This window comes from Nicotiana tabacum, chromosome 3 (assembly GCF_000715075.1).
Source record: "Nicotiana tabacum cultivar K326 chromosome 3, ASM71507v2, whole genome shotgun sequence".
Lineage (NCBI taxonomy): Eukaryota > Viridiplantae > Streptophyta > Magnoliopsida > Solanales > Solanaceae > Nicotiana > Nicotiana tabacum.
In genome coordinates, this window is record NC_134082.1 from 197,494,491 (window position 1) to 197,514,607 (window position 20,117).

The following is a 20,117-nucleotide window of genomic DNA, read 5'->3' on the forward strand; positions in this document are numbered from 1 at the left end:
ATTAGCTTGATGCGTATATCAGGTGATGTTAATGTTTTTTTCCCTTGAGGGATTCGGTTGCCGTGTCGTCATTTGTGAACAAAGAATTCTAATAAAGAAATTTTGAAAAGGTCAAATAAAGTGTTTCAACTTATATTCAAGCCTACAACTTAAGATAATTTACAAGCCACATTAATCAGTGCATGAGAAATTTTCATTATGTCTAAGAAATTCAATTGAATCGCCTTTCAATCATAGAGTTCGACAAAAACTTATTTGTACCGGGTGATTGTGAGCACGTAATTTTTGCCCTATATGAATTACTCCCATAAAATACAACAAAAACTATTTTTTCCATTTTTTACAATTTTATACGATTTTGTGGAAATTTGTGCTAATTATTTGCATTTTCTGTGCATGTTTATTTTGTTAAAAATCATGAAAAAAGCCAAAAATATCATGCATTATATTGAGGTCATTTTTTAAATTTTTTTATGTTAATTAGTTAATTATTTGCTTTATTAGAATTGAAAATCAAAATTGTTTTTTTTTTTGCATTTTTAGCCTTTAATATTAAATTAGTAATTTCTTCTTTTAATTTAGGAGTAATTAACTTTCATAAATATCTTAGTAGATAATTAGTTTAATTTTATAAATTAGATTAATTTAGGATTTAATTAATTATAGAAAATAGATAAAAAGAAAACAAAGAAAAGAAAATAGAAGGAATGTGTTGGTCTTGTCTCTTTGAAATTGGGCCAATCTTTAAAATTGGCCCAATCGATTTCAGATGCCCAACACTGCTCCAACAAAGCCCAAATCCGGTCCAACCCGGTTAAATGACCAAAACGACCTCATTTTGTCTCCTTTAATCTCAATCGTTCACTTCCTCTCATCCAACGACCCACAGCACCCCAATCACCCAAATATACCTAAAATGCAAGAACCCTAATTCCCAAAGAACCCAAACGGCGCTCACTGTTCACTCGCCTCCCTCACCCAAATCAAACCCTAAATCACTCAAAATTCATGGCGAGTGATCTCCAATCTCATACCACGCGTTTCCCCTTCATCTTCTCCTGCCATATGGCAACCGCTTCTGACAGATTCCCTCTCCCTCACATGCTCTCTTTGATTTTATTTCGGATTTTTCACCCTTCAGATGAAAATAAGGAAAAATGGGGAGCGTTAGATTGGATCCGAGCTAATCTACTCCCTCCATTTGTCCCTCTTTCATCAGAAACGGGGTAAGAAATCAGTTTGGGGGAAGTGTTTTTCGTTTGAGGATTTTCTTGGAGAGAAAGGAAGAAGATTCGAGAAGACCCGAAGGTCTCTAAAAGGTGAGAACATATTCTTATATAGGGGATTTTTTTAGAAGATTTTTGGAAAGGATTTGAGAGGAATTTCAGAAGAAAATTAAATTAGGGCTCTGGAAATATTCTTTTTCTTCTTCTCTATTGTCTCTTTTCATTCTTAGTTTAATTCCAGAAAAAATGAATACAAAAAAAACCTGTTCAGTATTTGGTGATTTTATTGTTGTTTGGTTTACTGTCTACAAGCTTCGAAATACATAGATTCCGTCTCTTCTTTCAATCCGGATTTTATTAAAAATGGAGTTCGATTGAGAGATAGTTGAATTCGTTGTTGCTCGAGGCATCGATTTGTGGCTGTTGTTGTTTTTTATCGATTTCAATATTGTGGCCAGTTCAATTTTCATTCCAAGTTCACTTTTGTTCCTCCTTTTTATTTCGGTTGTGAAGTGAGCCATGGACGAACTGTAAAATGACTCAGTTAAAATAATAGATGAAGCATGTGTGGTCAATTTTTTGGTTTTATTTACTGTTCTGCTTCCAACCTTTTCCATGATTTCATATGTTGGTTAATGAGTGTTCAGATGATTCTCCGATCTTGAAATTCATTTGAACATGTAGATGCATGCGCTCATCTGCCCTTCTATCACTATTCGACCATGGTTTGTTTTGGGGAAAATGTTTGAAATCTGGTTTCTAATTAGTCGAAGTTTAACTTTGTTCGGTTTATTGTATCAAGAGTTGTCAAACTTGGTGTGTTCTTGCTAGTTGAATTAGTTGAATGAATCATGTATTGTTTTGAAATTTCATGCTTGCTCATGTACTAATCGCAAATCAGTTGAGTTACGCGTAGTTTTCATTCATGCCTTAACGTTAGGAATGTATGACTATCTGGACACTTGAATACCAATCAGTTGAATTAGCTATCTACGTGCCCACAGTTCTAGTGATCTATTTCACTTTTGGCTAAGATTGACACCATTACAGCTATTACTCCACTGGAATTGGGATTAAAGATGCGTGTCTTGCTGTTTGCTGAAGTCAGTTTGCTAGTTTTTGTTCATGCCTTACTGCTAAAAATGTATAGACCATTTGTTCCCTTTCTTACTTCTTTCAAACATGAGTCAGCTGTGTCGGGCTATTTGAAGAGCTAGTTTCTGTTAGAGTATTTACATTTGGCAGCTGTGATGGTGATAATCCTGCTCCTTAGATTTTGGTTCAAAACAGAGGTTAAGTTGTCATGCGAAATATGTATGTACAGAACTGCATCCATTTTTCTCTTTCACTTGAATAACATTCTTGCGTTTGGATCTTGAAATAACTGAATCATCGTCCCTTGAGTTTCATAGTTTTCTTTTGCATATTCACCAATACTCGGATATGAACTGGGCTTTGAACGATTCCTAGACTGCTGCTAGCTTAAGTCCTTGATTTATAATTAAGTTTTGTTCATAGTTGCCTCATCGATTTGAGTTTCACTTCTAGAGTTAACAGTTCTTTAGAGGTTAATTATCTTGTAGTCTTCCCTTCTCAGTTTCTACTTATCCCTTTGGCAGTAGTATTTTGATATGAGTGTTTATCTTACTCAGTTAGTTTTATTTGGCAATGAAACAGTAGTATACCAACGAACATTTTCCTAGCCATCTTTGGCAATTGATTTCTCGGTTTGCTGGTTGTTGTTGATGCGTGCTGTTGATTTTTGGGTAATTTTTCCATTTCTTTATTTATTTTTCTTTTCCATTATTTTTGCTCACTTTTCAATTTCATAGATTTGAACAACATTTCACTTATCAGACACTTTTGACAACAGAGTCAATATTCCAGGGAATTATCATTGCCGGCCGATTAACTTAGATTCTGTCACGTAAGGCCCATTAAGAAAAGCAAAGAACGGAAACTAGAACTAATGTGTAAAAACATTTTGTCATATCGCTAGGGTATCTCCTTGTAGAGGAAGCAAAAAGATTAATTGAACCATGATTGGACAAACCCCCCATTAGGATAAATATTCGTAGAAAAGTCTTCAGGGCCGTTTAAAATACAATTGTGATTATGTACACGTTCGCATGACATGATTACAATTCTAAAAACCGATTTGGAGTATGCGTTCGTGCGACTTCGAACAAATTTTCTTAATAATAAAATGGGTGCTAATAGGCCATTAATTTAATTTAGTTCATATAGTCCGAGGTGTACCATCCACCATTTAATCATACATGGCCCTTGTATTAATTTCATAATTTAGATATAAAAATAACAAATGTTCGTAGTTTGGTTTAGGTACATTTAATATACTACCGTGGTTGTGGACACGTTTGCGTGACATAATTACTATTCTAAAAACAAAACCGGAGTATGCGTTCGCGCAACTTCGGCCAAACTTTCTTAATAAAAATAAAGCGTTATTAATTGCTGACACGTTCGCGTGACACGATTTTTGGCGAGTCAAACCAAAGGGTACACGTACGCATGACCTGTTTTAAGATAATTTCTTAATTAAAAGAGGCAAATGCACATAGGTTCTAAAATGAGTAATTAGACAATTTAATAAGCCAAGTATGATCAAAGCGACCGTGCTAGAACCACGGAACTCGTGAGTGCCTAACACCTTCTCCCAGGTTAACAAAGTTCCTTACCCAGATTTCTGTGTTCGCAGACCATAAAATAAGAGTCAACTTTCCTCGATTCGGGATTTTAAACCGGTGATTTGGGACACCATAAATTATCCCAAGTGGCGACTCTGAATTTAATATAAATAATCTCGTTTCAATTGTCACTTAAATTGAAAAAAACTCCCCTATACCCCTTCTGGGGGTAGTAAAAAGGAGGTATGACAGATTTGGCGACTTCGCTGAGGATCGAACCCAGAATCTCTGGTTCAGGGTTTAAGAATTCAAGCTTGTTAACATGATTTTACTTGGCTTTAATTATTGTTAATATTACTGTATTCTGTGAACCTAATGTGCTAAATGCTATTTATTTACCACTTTAACATTGTCTTCTTACGTCATCCCTCTGAGTCTTCTGAAAATGGTTCACTCGTTCATGTGGCCCACTTTTTTGTAGAAATTATACCAAATAGAACGAGGATGGGCCAGCGATAAGGCCGGATAGACTTTAGTGCTCCCGGTACGCCGCCCGCTCTTCGGCCCCAATTGTCCGTTCGGGTAACCCCAAGTCTAGAACACAACCCCAGGATTTAAACCTAGAAAAACACAACCTCATGTCGGATCCCTAGTAGGAATGCTTGTTTGCATCACGTGCATTTGACTTAGGGGACTCAACACAGGGGTTGGGTCCGTCTAGGACAGGTGTGCCCCAAAATAACAAACCATCCTAATGCATCCTATGTGTTATGTGAACATTAATTTGTTTCGGCCTGCATGCTGACCGACTAGGGAAAATAAAGCAAAAGAAAACCCAAGAGTGATATAGGAAAGGAAATAAAACCCCGTTCAGAAAAAATCCCCGGTATTTGGAAATGTCCTGAAACTCTGCCAAATGTTTTCAAAAAAAGAAAAGAAAAAGCAAAAAAGTGTCAATTCAAAAAGAGTCAAATTGTGTCTTTTTCAAATATGTAAAAACTGACCAAACTACACAGGTCTGATTCTCACCGGATGTGGGATACGTAGGCAACCTACATAAGGTTCGGCCTTATTTTTGAAAGAAAAAAGAGAAAAAGAGTCAACAGTCAAATAAATGTAGTTTGGAGTTTTGGTTAAAATAAGCCGATCCAACTTCGGTAATGTCTCAAACCGTTCTTGCCGAGATAGCCTTAGAGTATCTTCAGTTGTCGAAGGGCCATTATCGTGAAAGAACGGAAAAGTTTGAAAAGTGTCATTTTTCCCATAAAGTAGTCCTCCCCGGCCTCAAAATTCATTTGGAATTAGGAAGGGGCCACATTTGCAAAATGGTCATTTTTGCTAAAAGGGAAGGAATCATGGTCCGTTGATTTTTTGTAAAAAATTGAAAACCTGTTTTACAAAAGAAGGTCCACCAGAGTCAAACCTAACCTTAACTCTCCACAGGTACAAATGAATATTGTCTAGGACCCATCACAAATGAGCACTACCCAACAATCGTCAGAAGTGGTCAGAAAACAGGCTCAGTTGCAGTTGTGTATGTGGTGGAATGATCTAGAGGAAGATGGTCAGAAGTGGGTGAAAAAGTAGTTGGGTGCCCTTATAAACATTTTGGAAATCAAGCCACGGGAAGATTTAATCAGGGCTTTGGTAACTTTTTGGGACCCTGTCCACAATGTTTTCCATTTTTCGGACTTTGAGATCACCCCTACTTTGGAGGAAATGGCCGTGTATATTGAGTTTGGCCGGGACTTGAGGAAGAAACAACTTATATTTTAAGGGCTCCTTCGGTGCACAAGTTCTTTGACCTCCTGAATATCAGTAAACAGATGAAGAAGGCCCATGTAAGCAAAGGTGTTGTTCTTTCCACTTCTTGTACTTCAGGTTTGGGCATTCGGCCGGGTTCGAAACACATGAAAATGGTTTGAGCAACAAACAAGATAAAGGCCTTTGGAAAATTCATCGCCGATTCACTTTTATTGTGGCATTTTTGGGGATCATGGTCTTTCCAAATGCGTAAGGGACAATGGATACTCGTATGGTCAGAATTGCACAATCCTCACTACCAAGGAAGATCATACACTTGTCCTGTTAGTGCTGCCTGATATTTATCGAGCATTGACATTATGCAAAGTTTCCCAATTCATTGAAGGTTGCAATATCCTTCTACAAATGTGGTTGATAGAGCATCTTTGCCATCATCCCAGATTCACGAGTTATGGTTCGAGCTCGGATAACTTCATTACCAGTTACGAGGAAAGGGTAAAGGACTACAACATGCCAGAAGGGTTTGAAGCATGGGTCTCCCACTTGAAAACTCTCAAAGTAAGTCAGGTTGAGTGGACTATAGGATGGCTCCCGATGATAGAAGCCATATACATGATTGCTACCAAGGTTTACCTGGGGTTAATGGGTGTGAGGTGTATCCAGCCATATAAACCGCAAAGGGTTTTGAGGCAATTAGGAAGATATCAGATCATGCCCGAAGATGAAGATCTAACCACCCAGGTCATAGACCTGCATCCAGAAGTTGAATTGCCCGAGGCTTTAGTTCAGCAGGATTGGAATCGCTGCCGGTATCTGAAAAATGGCACCCAGGTACCAGATATTGCAAAGGGAGAAGTAGATCCAAATTATGCTACCTGGTTTGAGAAAAGATCTTGTGTAAACAGCGAGCCAGAGCCCAAGCCCAAGCCCGAGCCCGACAGGCCTGCTAAGAGACCTCATGTTCAAACTTTTGACGATAAAATCCAAGAAAGGTTGGCATGGGGGGAAAGGAGAAGAAATAGCAAGCTGAGATTCACGCCTTGAAAGAGAAGCTGAGAAATATGGAATTCAACAATGATCTCTAAGCACAAGAAACTGAAGGTGAAAGAAGAAAGTTGGCCCTAGAGAATGAAGCTCTCTGAGCCCAAGTATGAAAAATGAGAATAGCAATTAAGAACCCGGGCAGGAGCAGAAAAGACGAAAAGCTCATCTACAGCCTTACCCAAAAAGTGCATGATTTTGAGGATGATTTGCAAAAGACCAAAGGAAAGCTAGCGAATGCCCGAGCCAAGTTAGCTAAGAATGTAGAAGGACGGGCCTGTTTTTTCGGAAACTGAAGGAGAAGTATGACAAGGGAATGGTGAATATAAAGAAAAAGGTCAATGTCTTGGAAAACGAAATGGCCAAGCAGGCGAGAGACTTCAAAGCAGAAAAGGGAGCACTATTATGCCCTGATGACACAGCTAGAGAAAGACCTTCAGCAGCTTCAAGAGCAAAACCACGCAGCCGAACAAGTTTTGGGTGCCAGATCTCAGCAAATCGAATGGTTGCTACAAGAGATGGGTATTATCAGGGAAAGGGTTAGGAGAATTGCGGACTACATTGTGATGAAATGCAATGAATGTGAAGACATGACCAGGTTCATGTTCTTCACTTCAATTATGATTTTTGTCCGACACATTATGGATGGCTTATTTCGCCTCCAAGAAGACATTGCGCAGAGGTCCTCAACAAGGCCAACTAGAGCAGCAGTTGAAGCACTTACGTATTCTTTACTTTGTTTGTTTGACTCTATGTTTTAGTTTATTTTTGAGTCTGTATTGGTAGTTTGTTAGTTCATTTCGAGTCTGCATTTTCAATTTTCTTTTGAAGTTGTCGGTCCACTCATCGAGTCTGTTAGTCTTTATGTTTAAATCTGTAGAAGAAGTTGTCATAATCAATATGTTTTATTTTATTTTTGTTTTATGAAATTTGAAAACCCCAAAAAACTGTTTTTTATATTGTTATTTACTTCACACATGTTCCTAGAACTACTCTTGGTCTGATTCATGCGGCATCATGATACGTAGGCAATCCCCATAGGATTCGATCATAACCTTGAAATGAAAAGAAAAAAAAAAGAAAAGAAAAAGAGAAAGAAAAACAAGAAAAGCTATGGGAAAGAAATAATGGTAAAATAAGAGAGGAAAATAAGAGGATAAAGGATAAAAATAAGAGTCAAGCAGGATGAAAAAAGGAGAAAAAGAAATTGCAAAATAGAAACTAGTGAAAGCCGAGATGACGGAGGCAGCCGTTCAAATGCATAATAGAAATGATTAACTGCTTAGGTGCATTGCATTCCCCAACATGCGATTGCCTATCTGTTAAGCTCTAATCGCTAACGAGTTTGCTTTTTGTCATCAAGTACAGGCAGGTGGTTAGTTTGTTTGGCATTCTGGCAACTCACCCGTACAACACCAGGTCCAAAGACAAGTTGATCATGACTAACCAAGAATTGGATGCAAGTGTTATTGATCCGTCAAGAGAGGGGGAAGCGTCTGATGTTAATATGAAAGAGGAGTTATACAAGTTGAAACACCAGATGGCAGAGATGTACCAGACATGGGTGAAGGGGAATCCACCATCATCATACCCCGCCAACCCTGTTTTCGTCCCGCCACTGGCTCAATCCCAAGAACCTCCCACTGTTGATTCATCTCCAGGCTTCCCCATTTACCACCACTACCAAGGCACCACTTCCCAAACTCCACAAGCACCGCCACCCAAATAAGTCCCATACCCTCCTCCACCAGCCACCCCTATTTTCGTGGCACCACCACCCGCTACACTCCATCGATCATCCAGTGAGCCCTTATTCCAGACCCAAGATAACTAATACTATTCCCTGGAGCCTACTTTCAAGGCCCTAGAGCATTACTCCTACACTCTTCATTTCAACCTCCCAGTTGGTACTGAGAAACCACCTAAAATCCCAGAACGTGAGGAGATATTCAGGAAGGTTAGGAACCTGGAACAGTCATTCAGAAACATGCAGGGATTGGGAGGCCAGGTGAGCGTAACCTACAAGGATTTGTGTCTATTTCCCGATGTTCAGTTGCCAGTGGGATTCAAGATGCCTAAATTTGATCTATATGATGGGCACGGAGACTCGGTGGCCCATTTGAGGGGATTCTACAGTAAACTGAGAGGAGCTGGTGGGAAGGATGAGCTATTGATGGCGTACTTTAGCTAGAGTCTGAGTGGCGCGGCATTGAAGTGGTACACTCGTCAGGATCACGGCAGATGGTATACCTGGGATGATTTAGCCCAAGCATTCGCTCGCCATTTCCAATACAACATCGAGATTGTCCCAAATCGTTTGTCTTTGACTAAGATCGAGAAGAAGCCTAGTGAAAGTTTAAGAGAACATGGTTTTCGCTAGAGAGAACAAGCGTCAAGAGTTAACACCCGATGAAGGAGAGCAAAATAGTGGAGTACTTTCTGCAGGCTCTAGAGCGTACTTACTTTGGCCATATGATATCGGCCATAGGCAAGTCTTTCAATGAGGTAGTGAAAATGGGTGGCATGGTGGAGGAAGGGCTTAAATCAAGAAAAATCATGAGCTACTCGGCCATCAAAGCAACTACCCAAGCCATTCAGAATGGTACTGGAGGAGTGATCGGAAAGAAGAAGAAAGAAGATGTGGCAACAGTTAATTCAGGATTGTGGTTTGGACCGAGGGGCCCGTCACACCAATATACCCAGCCTCGACCCCATCACCAAACATACACCCAAACCCCATATAATCCACCCCAACACTACTTCCCATTACCAGACCCTTATATTTCTGTTCACCATGCCTAAACATATGCTCAACCTCCTGCCTACACATAATGGCGTGCCCTAGTCCCACAAAACACCTACCCAGCTTCACAAAATGCTTACTCACCCCTACGAGCCTACCAAAATCCTACCGGCCCAGGTTTTCGACCCAATCCAGCATTCAAAAATGAAAGGTTGCAGCGGAAGAAAACTTTCACCCCGTTGGGGGAGTCTTATACCAGCTGATTCCATAGATTGAGGCAGTTGGATATGCTGAGGCCAATTGAGTCGAAATTGCCAAACCCCCTCCAAAGAATCTTGATTATTCCTTAAGATGTGTATTGTTCTGGTACTCCGGGGCATGATACAGAGAAGTGCTGGCACTTGAAAAATGTAATCCAAGAGCTCATTGACACAAACCAAATTGAAGTCCAGACTCTAGAGGCACCCAATATCAACCAGAACTCATTTCCAACCCATGAGAAACAAACATGATCGAGATAGTGCATAAGGGAGGGGATCCCAAGAAGCCTTCACAGACCGTCATGATGATTCGGTCCAGTGAGGTCAAGCTAGTTAAAAAATCAACAGTTGAAGGATCAGTGAACAAGTTGAGCAGGACAAACGGTGAACCATCTGTGGTAGTCAAGAAAGGATCCCCAAGTGATATTGCGTCAAAGCAAGAAAAGTCAAAAGTGGTCGTGCCAGGAGTGACAACCAAGCCGATCATAATTGTAGAGGGTGCCCGTATAGATCCTGTCATCACCAATCCTGTAACCCAGTTGTCGATAATCAGCACCAAGGCTATCCCATGGAATAATGAACGGGTGATAGTGACCTATAAGGGAAAGGAAGTGAAAGAAGAAGTCAATGAGGTCCAGGGATTAACTCGTTTGGGGAGATGCTTTGGCCCGGAAGAGTTAAGGAAAGCTAAAATATCCAGAGATAACCCAGTTCTAGTAAAGAAAGCAGTCACTGAAGAAGAGGCGGAGGAGTTTCTGAGAAAGATGAAGGTACAAGATTATTCCATCATAGAGCAGCTGAGAAAGACGCTCGCTCAGATTTCCTTGTTATCATTGCTAATCCGTTCAGACGAGCATCGTCGGGCCCTGATGAAAATTCTGAACGAGGCTCATGTTCCCGACAAAATTTCAATGAACCATCTAGAGAAGATCGCCAACAAAATATTTAAGGTGAATAGGGTCACCTTTTATGATGATGAGTTGCCTATGGAGGGTATCGAACACAACAAACCTCTCTATCTTACGGTAAAATGTGAAGATTCTGTGGTCACTAGGGTGTTAGTTGACAATGGTTCCAGTGCAAACATTTTCCTTCTCTCTACTCTAAACAAGTTGAAAGTGGATGATGAGAGGATTCACAAAAATAGTATATGCGTTTGAGGATTTGACGGTGGAGGGATAGATTCAGTTGGTGATATAGTGCTTGAGGTTACAATAGGACCGGTGGAATTCACCATGGAGTTCCAGATACTAGATGTAGCTATCTCTTACAATTTGCTGCTAGGTCGGCCTTGGATTCATGCCGCCAAAGCAGTCCCGTCCACTCTGCACCAGATGGTCAAGTTCGAATGGGATAGACAGGAGATCGTCGTGCATGGTGAAGATAATTTGGGTACTCATAGTGATTCCTCTGTCTCGTTTATCGAGGCTAGAGATAATGAAGAGCCTTGGGTCTATCAAGTTTTTGAAACAGTGCCGGTCAAGAAAGTTCCAGAAGGGAAATGTGTTCCAACTCCAAATATAACCTCTGCATCAGTCATGGTGGCCTTTGAAATGCTAAAAATGGCTTTATGCTGGGTAAAGGTCTGGGTGCATCTTTGCAGGGTATCATACAGCCAGTGTCCCTCCCTAAAAATTTGGGTACGTTCCGTCTTGGATTCAAGCCTACGGCGGCAGATGTGAAAAGGGCTAAAAGGTTGAAACAGAAAGCGTGGGCACTTCCAAAGCCTATCCCCATCTTTCTAGGTCTTTTGTCAAGTCCGGTGCCAGGAAATGCCTAGTGACAACAGTTCCAAGTTCTGTGGTTGACATTGATGAGGAGTTAATTGAAAGGATCCAGAGGTTGTTTGATAATGTGAACATGGTAGAAGTGGGAGAGGGTTCTAGCAAAGCAGACGTGTAGTTCGTCGGGCCGAATGTAAAGCTTAACAATTGGAAGGCTACTCCTCTCCCTACCCGGAAGGCGTCTTGGTAGTTTGTTTTGTTTTCCTTTCTATTTGGGTCATTCCAGGGTTGTGACCCAGATTTTTATTTTTCGCTTGTTGATGTACAGACCCTGTTATCCTTTATTTTTAATGAAATGTAATTTCCCTTTTCCATCTTTTCTAATAGCTCTTATTTTTATTTTTTTCCTTCTTTGTACAGTTCTTTTTATATTGGTTTCAATGACATGACATGCATGAGAAATCTTTGGCCAAGTCTTAAAAGTCAATCTAATTCTGAAATAATAATCCAAGAAATAGAGTGTGATGATGAATCTGAATATGATGAGGATGAGGCCTTTGAAGATATTAGTAAGGAACTAAGTCATTTTGAAGAAAACCCCAATCCTAACCTGAATGATACAGAAGCAATCAATTTAGGGGACCCATATAATGTCAGAGAAACTAAGATAAGTGTCCATCTTGAACTGCAAATTAGGGTTATAGATAATTAAAACATTGTTTGAGTATAAGGATATTTTCGCATGGTCGTATGATGACATGCCAAGCTTGAGTACCGATTTGGTGGTCCACAAATTGCCAATTGATCTAGCATTCCCTCCCGTAGTAAAAGTTGAGAAAGTTCAAAACTGATATGAGTGTGAAGATTAAAGAATAAGTCACAAAGCAGTTTGATGCAAAGGTCATTCGCATCACGCGGTATCCCACGTGGTTAGCCAATGTTGTGCCTGTGCCAAAGAAGGATGGTAAGACCAGAGTGTGCATTAATTACCATGATCTCAACAAGGCAAGTCCAAAGGACAACTTCCCATTGCCAAATATCCATATTATGATTGATAATTGTGCCAAGCATGAGATTGGGTCTTTTGTGGATTGTTATGCAGGCTATCTTCAGATTTTAATGGATGAGTAAGATGCAGAAAAGACAGCATTCATCATGCCATGGGGAACATATTGCTACAGGATCATGCCTTTTGGTTTGAAAAACGCTAGAGCAACTTACATAAGGGAAACGCCGACCATATTCCATGACATGATACACAAAGAGATCGAGGTTTACGTAGATGATAAAGTCCTGGAAGCAGTCTGAGCATGTCAGAGATTTTAGAAAGTTCTTCTAGAGGCTTTGCAGGTACAATCTTAAGCTTAACCCTGTAAAGTGTGCATTTGGTATTCCATCCGGAAAACTGTTGGGGTTCATAGTCAGTCGTCGAGGCATTGACTTGGACCTGTCAAAGATCAAAGCTATCCAAGAATTGCCACCTCCGAGGAACATGTCACGACCCAAACCGATGGGCCACGATAGGCACCCGGTACCTTACTCATCCGAGTACCAACGTAACGTATTTTTCTTATTACATTATCATATACACATGACATATGGGCCTAATAGGCCAACATGATTATTTATAAACCCAAGACATCGGCCGACAAGGCCGTACAATCTTTCACGTACATGACATATGTCTACAAGCCTCTAAGAATACATAAATGTCATAAAGGTCGGGACAGAGTCCCGCCATACCAAACAATACACGTCTAAATCATACCAGTCAAACAAGCAGCTCTAAAGCAATTGGAGCGCACCAACATCTTCCGCTGAGCTGGTAGCCTACATGGAGGGCTCTCGACTATCTATCGGGACCTGAGGGCATGAAACGCAGCATCCCCAGGCAAAAGGGATGTCAGTACAAATAATGTACCGAGTATGTAAGGCACATAAATAAGTACATAAGAGACATGGAAGAAATATAGAGTACATGACTCAACCTGTAAGTCTGAATAACTTTGCAAATCATAAATTACGTTTAGCGTCATGCATATGCATATGACTATCATGTCGTGCATAGGTACATGTTTCATAATATCATCAGCCTCTGAGGGCATCCCATCATATCATATCGTCCACTGTGGGCAAAATCATCATCGTATACCAGCTGATCAGGTGGTGGTGCGTATATAACGCCATAACCTTTCCCATATCCCATATACATATATATACATACATATATATGCGTATATAATGCCATTTGAGTAAATATATATATACGTATATAACGTCGTTTGCAGCATATTTCAGCCACTGTGGGCAACATCATCATCATATACCAGTTGATCAGGTGGTGGTGCGTATATAACGCCGTAACCTTTTCCCATATCCCATATACATATATTTACATATATACGCGTATATAATACCATCTGGTCATGGGTCAATGCACATGAACGCAATACGTGTAAAGTACGTCAATAAAATCATTCGGAATGTCATAAGACCATTTTTCCTCTTGAGCAATATCATAAAGTAACATCTTTTCAACTTTCGTATTTTTCTAAGACCCATGAACAAATGATAAAATATTATGACACATGGAAATTAAATAGCATAGATATTTCTATTACTTCTATGAGTAGAGTCACTTATGGAATTTGTGCATTTGCACGTTTTGTTCATATCGTATGGATCATGCCAAAAGAAAGAAAGGATAGCCTTAACATACCTGTTCTTGGAATTATTTGAACAAAATGAAGCTTTCTACTTCTTGTGAAATATGAACGAATCTATGCTTGGATTGAACAAAATTAGACTGAAATTTCAATTGAATTTTTGGATTTGTTGAATGAAATGATTCTGTTGGTTCAAAACAGAATATAAATGTTTGGTTTCACGTTTTTGGTTCAAGGCAAAAATGCAAATGCTTGTTTGAAATGGAATTTTTGCTTCTGCCTAACGTCTTGCCCTTTTAAGCCAAAGACAGATTTGGCTTAGCCTTTTTCAAGGAATTTCATGGATTCTATTCAATTCTTATCAAGATTTTGACTTAGTCATTATTTTTTTACTACATGATAGCCATCTGGCAAGGTGACTTAAGAGTCATCCTTTGCCTAGTGTGACTTTATGCCATGTGGTGAAGATTATTAATCTTTACCCACTTATTAGTTAACTGGGTAATGTCCCGTTACCCGGTAATTAATCAATTACCCGCAAAATTTAAAAATTGTCTCAACTTAATTAAATACTACTCTCTTCTAACATACCTTGTACATCTTATGGTCATGTAGTACCTTGTGTGGCACTAGTCCATAAATACCGGGTATTTTAGCTTGGGCCATATTTTATCCCAAAATGCCAAATTTCAACGAAACTCATTTTCTTTGACTTGCTTCCCCTTTCATCTTTACGAATTTACTTATCACTCTTTTGAAATAGCGTAATACTTATAATCCAAAATAAATCTCATTCCCGAACTTTCGTCGATTAACTTATGATGAAACTTCAACTTACGAAAATGCAGGACATAACATCTCATTTTCGATCTCTCATTAATTTATTTATGGTATTTTTCATGTATAAAAATATGGGGTATAACATCATTCCCCCCTTTGGAACATTCGTCCTCGAATGTTGACTGATGTGCTTATCGTCCTCATGTCCCATAGCTCTTGCGAATACTTTAGTAGTCCTTTTGCCATCTAGGCAACTGTTTTATGAATAAGTTTAAAGGCCAGGGAATTCCCCCCTTTAGGCCTCTTTCCCATGCCATGACTTGTGATCGAGTTCCTTCCAAATAACTGCTGCTACCTTCCATTATGCAGTTTGTACGACACTGACCTTGTAAGTGTGCCTATGCGACTCTTTGCTCCTTTTTCCTCCAGCTTTTAGCCAATCCTGAAGTTCTTTGCTTGGTATTTTATCGAACTTATGATTATTGCTATATCTTATTTTGTAGACCTGGTTATCCATTCGTATGACTTTACTGCATCTACATAGGTCATACTATACCATAGCACTTACCTCGATTTCTCGTTACTGATGTCTGCTACCAAATCTCAGGTAACTTTCATTGCTTATCTCGTACGTACAAATCTATGCCCTCTAATGCACCCACATTACTGTTCATCTTTAAGAATGACGACCTAATCTCCCCTCATACTTTATAACTTTTATCCATCAGTTGTTGATTCACCTCAATATTGATTAACAATATACCATTGATAACTTGCAACCTCTTACGTAATCATTAGGGTTCATGTTGCATCACGGAACATTTGAAGTGATTTTTCCGATCCACCTTGGGATGATACGATATTATACTTCCATAACTGTATTTCATAGTATCCCAATGTGATTTCCTTACATGGGTATTTTAGTCACGTACAATTATCGAAATCCCTTTATTTGTCACAATTACACCCTCATTCTATTATCAGGGTAGCATTTCATCTCCTCTAAATGCTACTAGTCATAGACTCATTTGTTTTCACGGTCTTAATCCCGAAGACACATCCATTTCCGTCACCTTCTCCCTTGCCTTTTTCTTATCCTTACTCTTGTATTTCTACAACTTTGTCTTTCTATAATACTTTAGCTTGCGATCGATTCCCTTATGTTTTTCTGGAACATCAAGCGAGACATTGCATCGTCTCTAACTCTTCTTTTACTCTCTAATTAGACCTTTTGGTACTTAGAAACCGTAGGTTGGAAAATATGCTACTGATGACGCTGCTATCATCCCTGGATACTGAATCCCGGCGTTTCTAGTCTTTTACCTAAAGTATGACCCACTCTCATTCTCCTATATTTGTTGTCCACCTTTACCTTACTTACTTTAAAATATCACCTTACATTCTTCTATCTTTCTTTCACAACCTACTGTCCACATAGGTATAAATCACATCTACCACTTGAAGCTATATTATAATACTTGCACCTTTGGTGCCTGCACAATCCGATGGGAGCTCCATACTGACTTCTTATGAGGATGGTACTTCTTCTAACTAGATTTATCGTAGAGCCGTTATAGAATATAGTTGTTGTTCTATCTCTCTTGAACCTCTAATATTAAGAGTGGCTCTGCTATGTTCTCAATTATGATTTTTATAACTTATGGGTCCAATAATCGGATTTCTGATTTACTTCGTTGATGTAATCCTTTAGTTTCCTCCTTTTTCTGATCGGTATTTATGTCGGGTTAAGTTACCTCCTGATCTGTGGTTCATGGTATTAGTTATTCCGTTTAGACTTTTCATGGGCGATGAGTAATATGCATGATACAATCCTTTCACAATTTAATCTTTCGTCTACGACCTGGGTTCAATTCTTTCTTTTAACATATACCAACATCTTCTATGGCTATATATGCTGCATTTATAAAACTCTGAACCCTTAAGTGCGTTCATAACATAACCCACTCTGGATCATTGATCGAATAATTTCGTTCGTTCCATGTTAGCTTTCTTTCAGCATAAGCTATTACTTTTCCTTGCCTTTTTGCCCCCTTGTTGCATCTATACTTATCTTATCTGAATGCCACACATGCCAGAGTTTTCATACAACTCACATAATCTCGAATATTACTTTTAATTTTACTTTCCGTTCATTAGCCACGGTAGGTGCCACTTTCCTTTGGAGTGATTATAATATTGTTGTGAGACTATGGTTACACGACCATTTCCTCTTTAGGTCATTGTTCTTAGGTTGAAGCCTTCTTCCTTATTTCCTCATCTAGTCTTTCGTTGTAGTACTTAGGGAGAACCCTTGTCTCTCGTAAAGCTGGGAGCTTATTACTGACCTTTTTGATGTCCTCCCTTGCTATAATCATCTGTAGTTGCTTACCTCCGTACCCTTGTGCTTATAAGGTTGCTTCTGAACTGATATTTTGACTGCCTTCCCAGTGGCACTTTCTTTTATCCCTGTAACACTCATACGATACCTGTAACTACTCTGACTCATATTTGAATATACCTCAAGTATTATAATGCCATTACTGCGAGGCTAAATTTTCCATGTTGGGGTTTACTACATTTATCTTGCATGAGTTGCTGATTTGTCTGTAACTTCTTGTCTAGCCATAGCTAGGCTCTTCCTGAATCAACTACTAACTACTTATCGGCCCCGTTCCTGTATCAATATCCCGCGTAATCTTTCTTGGGTTATTTTCTTTGGCTTAAGTTACCCCTCGCACTAATTCCTTATTAATCAGTAATATCTCGGGCAGGAACCCTTACTTCCTCTCCTTTACATCGTGTTTGCATAATACTCTGGTATCGTAGCATATCCGTAGTCTTTGAGTAAGTGCAACCTCATCCCTTTTTCGTTTTATCGCATTCTTCCTTTGTCATTTCATATTCCCCCCTTTAGGGGAGTACTAAGACTTGGAGCTATGACGGTCTGCCTATAGATGTTTTGCCTCTTCATCTTTGACGTTCTTTCACATTATCGATGACCCTTACTTGCCTTGCGGTAATCCTTCTGTACCAAGGATAACAAAATTTCTTATTCGCAAGAGTGTCACTTAGTGTAACTAGCACACATAGTCCCTTAAGCTTAACTTTGCTCATATTTCTTGCTCTAAGGAAGCATTTCCCTGAATGACTATTCTTTGAATTCATCGTGAATCTTCTTCTGTGGTCCATTCTATTACTGCCGGAACGAAATCTGAAACTCCTATGATGTCGAGTATTTTCCAATCATTCAGTCCTTAATTCATATTTAGTTTACCTTGTTTACCATTCCATACTGATTTCTATTACTCTAGGAATTAACTCTCCCCTCTGGTAGTCACGTTGGAGTCACGAACTTATTTCTCAAAATGAGGATATAAACTTATGGCCTATATTCTTTTGATGTCTCAAGGCCCATCGCCTTTCGTCTCTTCCTTCATTGACTACAGGTTCTGTAATATTCTACCGTTTTCATCCATGTATCACACCTTATTCATAGTGCTTCCTTATCTCTCTCTCATTATTCTGCTAATATTTTTGCATATTCCTTTTCTTGTGAAAACTTCAATATGACATTCTTTCACTCTTAGCTTTCCTTTGCTCCATCCAGTGGCTCTTCAAGTTACTTAACGTTCTCGCTTTACTAGGGACACGAGCAATACTAAGGTAATATTTATCCCTTCAAGGCTTATAGTGCATGTCTTTGTAGTACTCATATCTAGATGCACTATTTTAAAGTGTACCATCTGGGTATCTCACAAGGAGATCTATTAGCAAATTTACCATATCCTTCGAAAATGTCAGCTGACACAAATAATTCATCCATCATATCTTCTTATACTATTTCTATTAACCCTTATAGGGCATATCTGGAATGGGTGTGCCAATTGTATATACCTTTATTACATTTGAATATAACTCAAAAAGCTTAGTTCCTCTGCCTAAATTATAAACACTGTTAACCTTTGTTAATTGGGAGCCTCATACCCTTCTTCATCTTGCTTCTTTTACTTGCTGAAACTTGTACTTATCTTCTTAATTTCTCATTGTCCTTCACCATAAAGATGGATAGGCATTCTTGCCTTGAGGCTTCTTATCAAGAGGCTTACACCTTTCAGCACACACATGATCTGCTGAAGACCTCATATTAAATTATCATAAGCATCATACAAAGTTGAGTTCCACGAATCCAACACTTCCACAGCTATAGCTCTTATCGATCATCTTTCTGAACGTAGGCATTGTCTTATTACGAATAAAAATAGAAGCTCGGGACTTGAATTCTTATAAGTGAGCTCTACCACACGATCTAGAGTAAGAAGAAAGAGTGACAGTCTTAAATGCCCTGTAGCCTCCTGCTTATAAATGTGGTGCACGACACACCCATAAACAAGACTCTACTAGACACGGTTTGTACGCTTCCAAGGACATAACTACTCTGATACCACTTTTGTCACGACCCAAACCGATAGGCCGCGACAGGCACCCGGTACCTTACTCAACCGAGTACCAACATAACGTATCTTTCTTATTACATTATCATATACACATGACATACAGGCCTAATAGGCCAACATGATTATTTATAAACCCAAGACATCGGCCGACAGGGTCGTACAATCTTTCACGTACATGACATATGTCTACAAGCCTCTAAGAATACATGAATGTCATAAAGGTCGGGACAGAGTCCCGCCATGTCAAACAATACACGTCTAAATCATACCAGCCAAACAAGCAGCTCCGAAGCAAATGGAGCGCACCAACATCTTCCGCTGAGCTGGTAGCCTACATGGAGGGCTCTCGACTGTCTATCGGGACCTGCGGGCATGAAATGTAGCGTCCCCAGGCAAAAGGGATGTCAGTACGAATAATGTACCGAGTATGTAAGGCACATAAATAAGTACATAAGAGACATGGAAGAAATATAGAGTACATGACTCAACCTGTAAGTCTGAATAACTTTGCAAATCATAAATTACTTTTAGCGTCATGCATATGCGTATGACTGTCATGTCGTGCATAGGTACATGTTTCATAACATCATCAGCCTCTGAGGGCATCCCATCATATCATATCGGCCACTGTGGGCAAAATCATCATCGTATACCAGCTGATCAGGTGGTGGTGCGTATATAATGCCATAACCTTTCCCATATCCCATATACATATATATACATACATATATACGCGTATATAACGCTGTTTGAATACATACATATATATGCGTATATAACGCCATTTGAATACATACCCATATATGCGTAT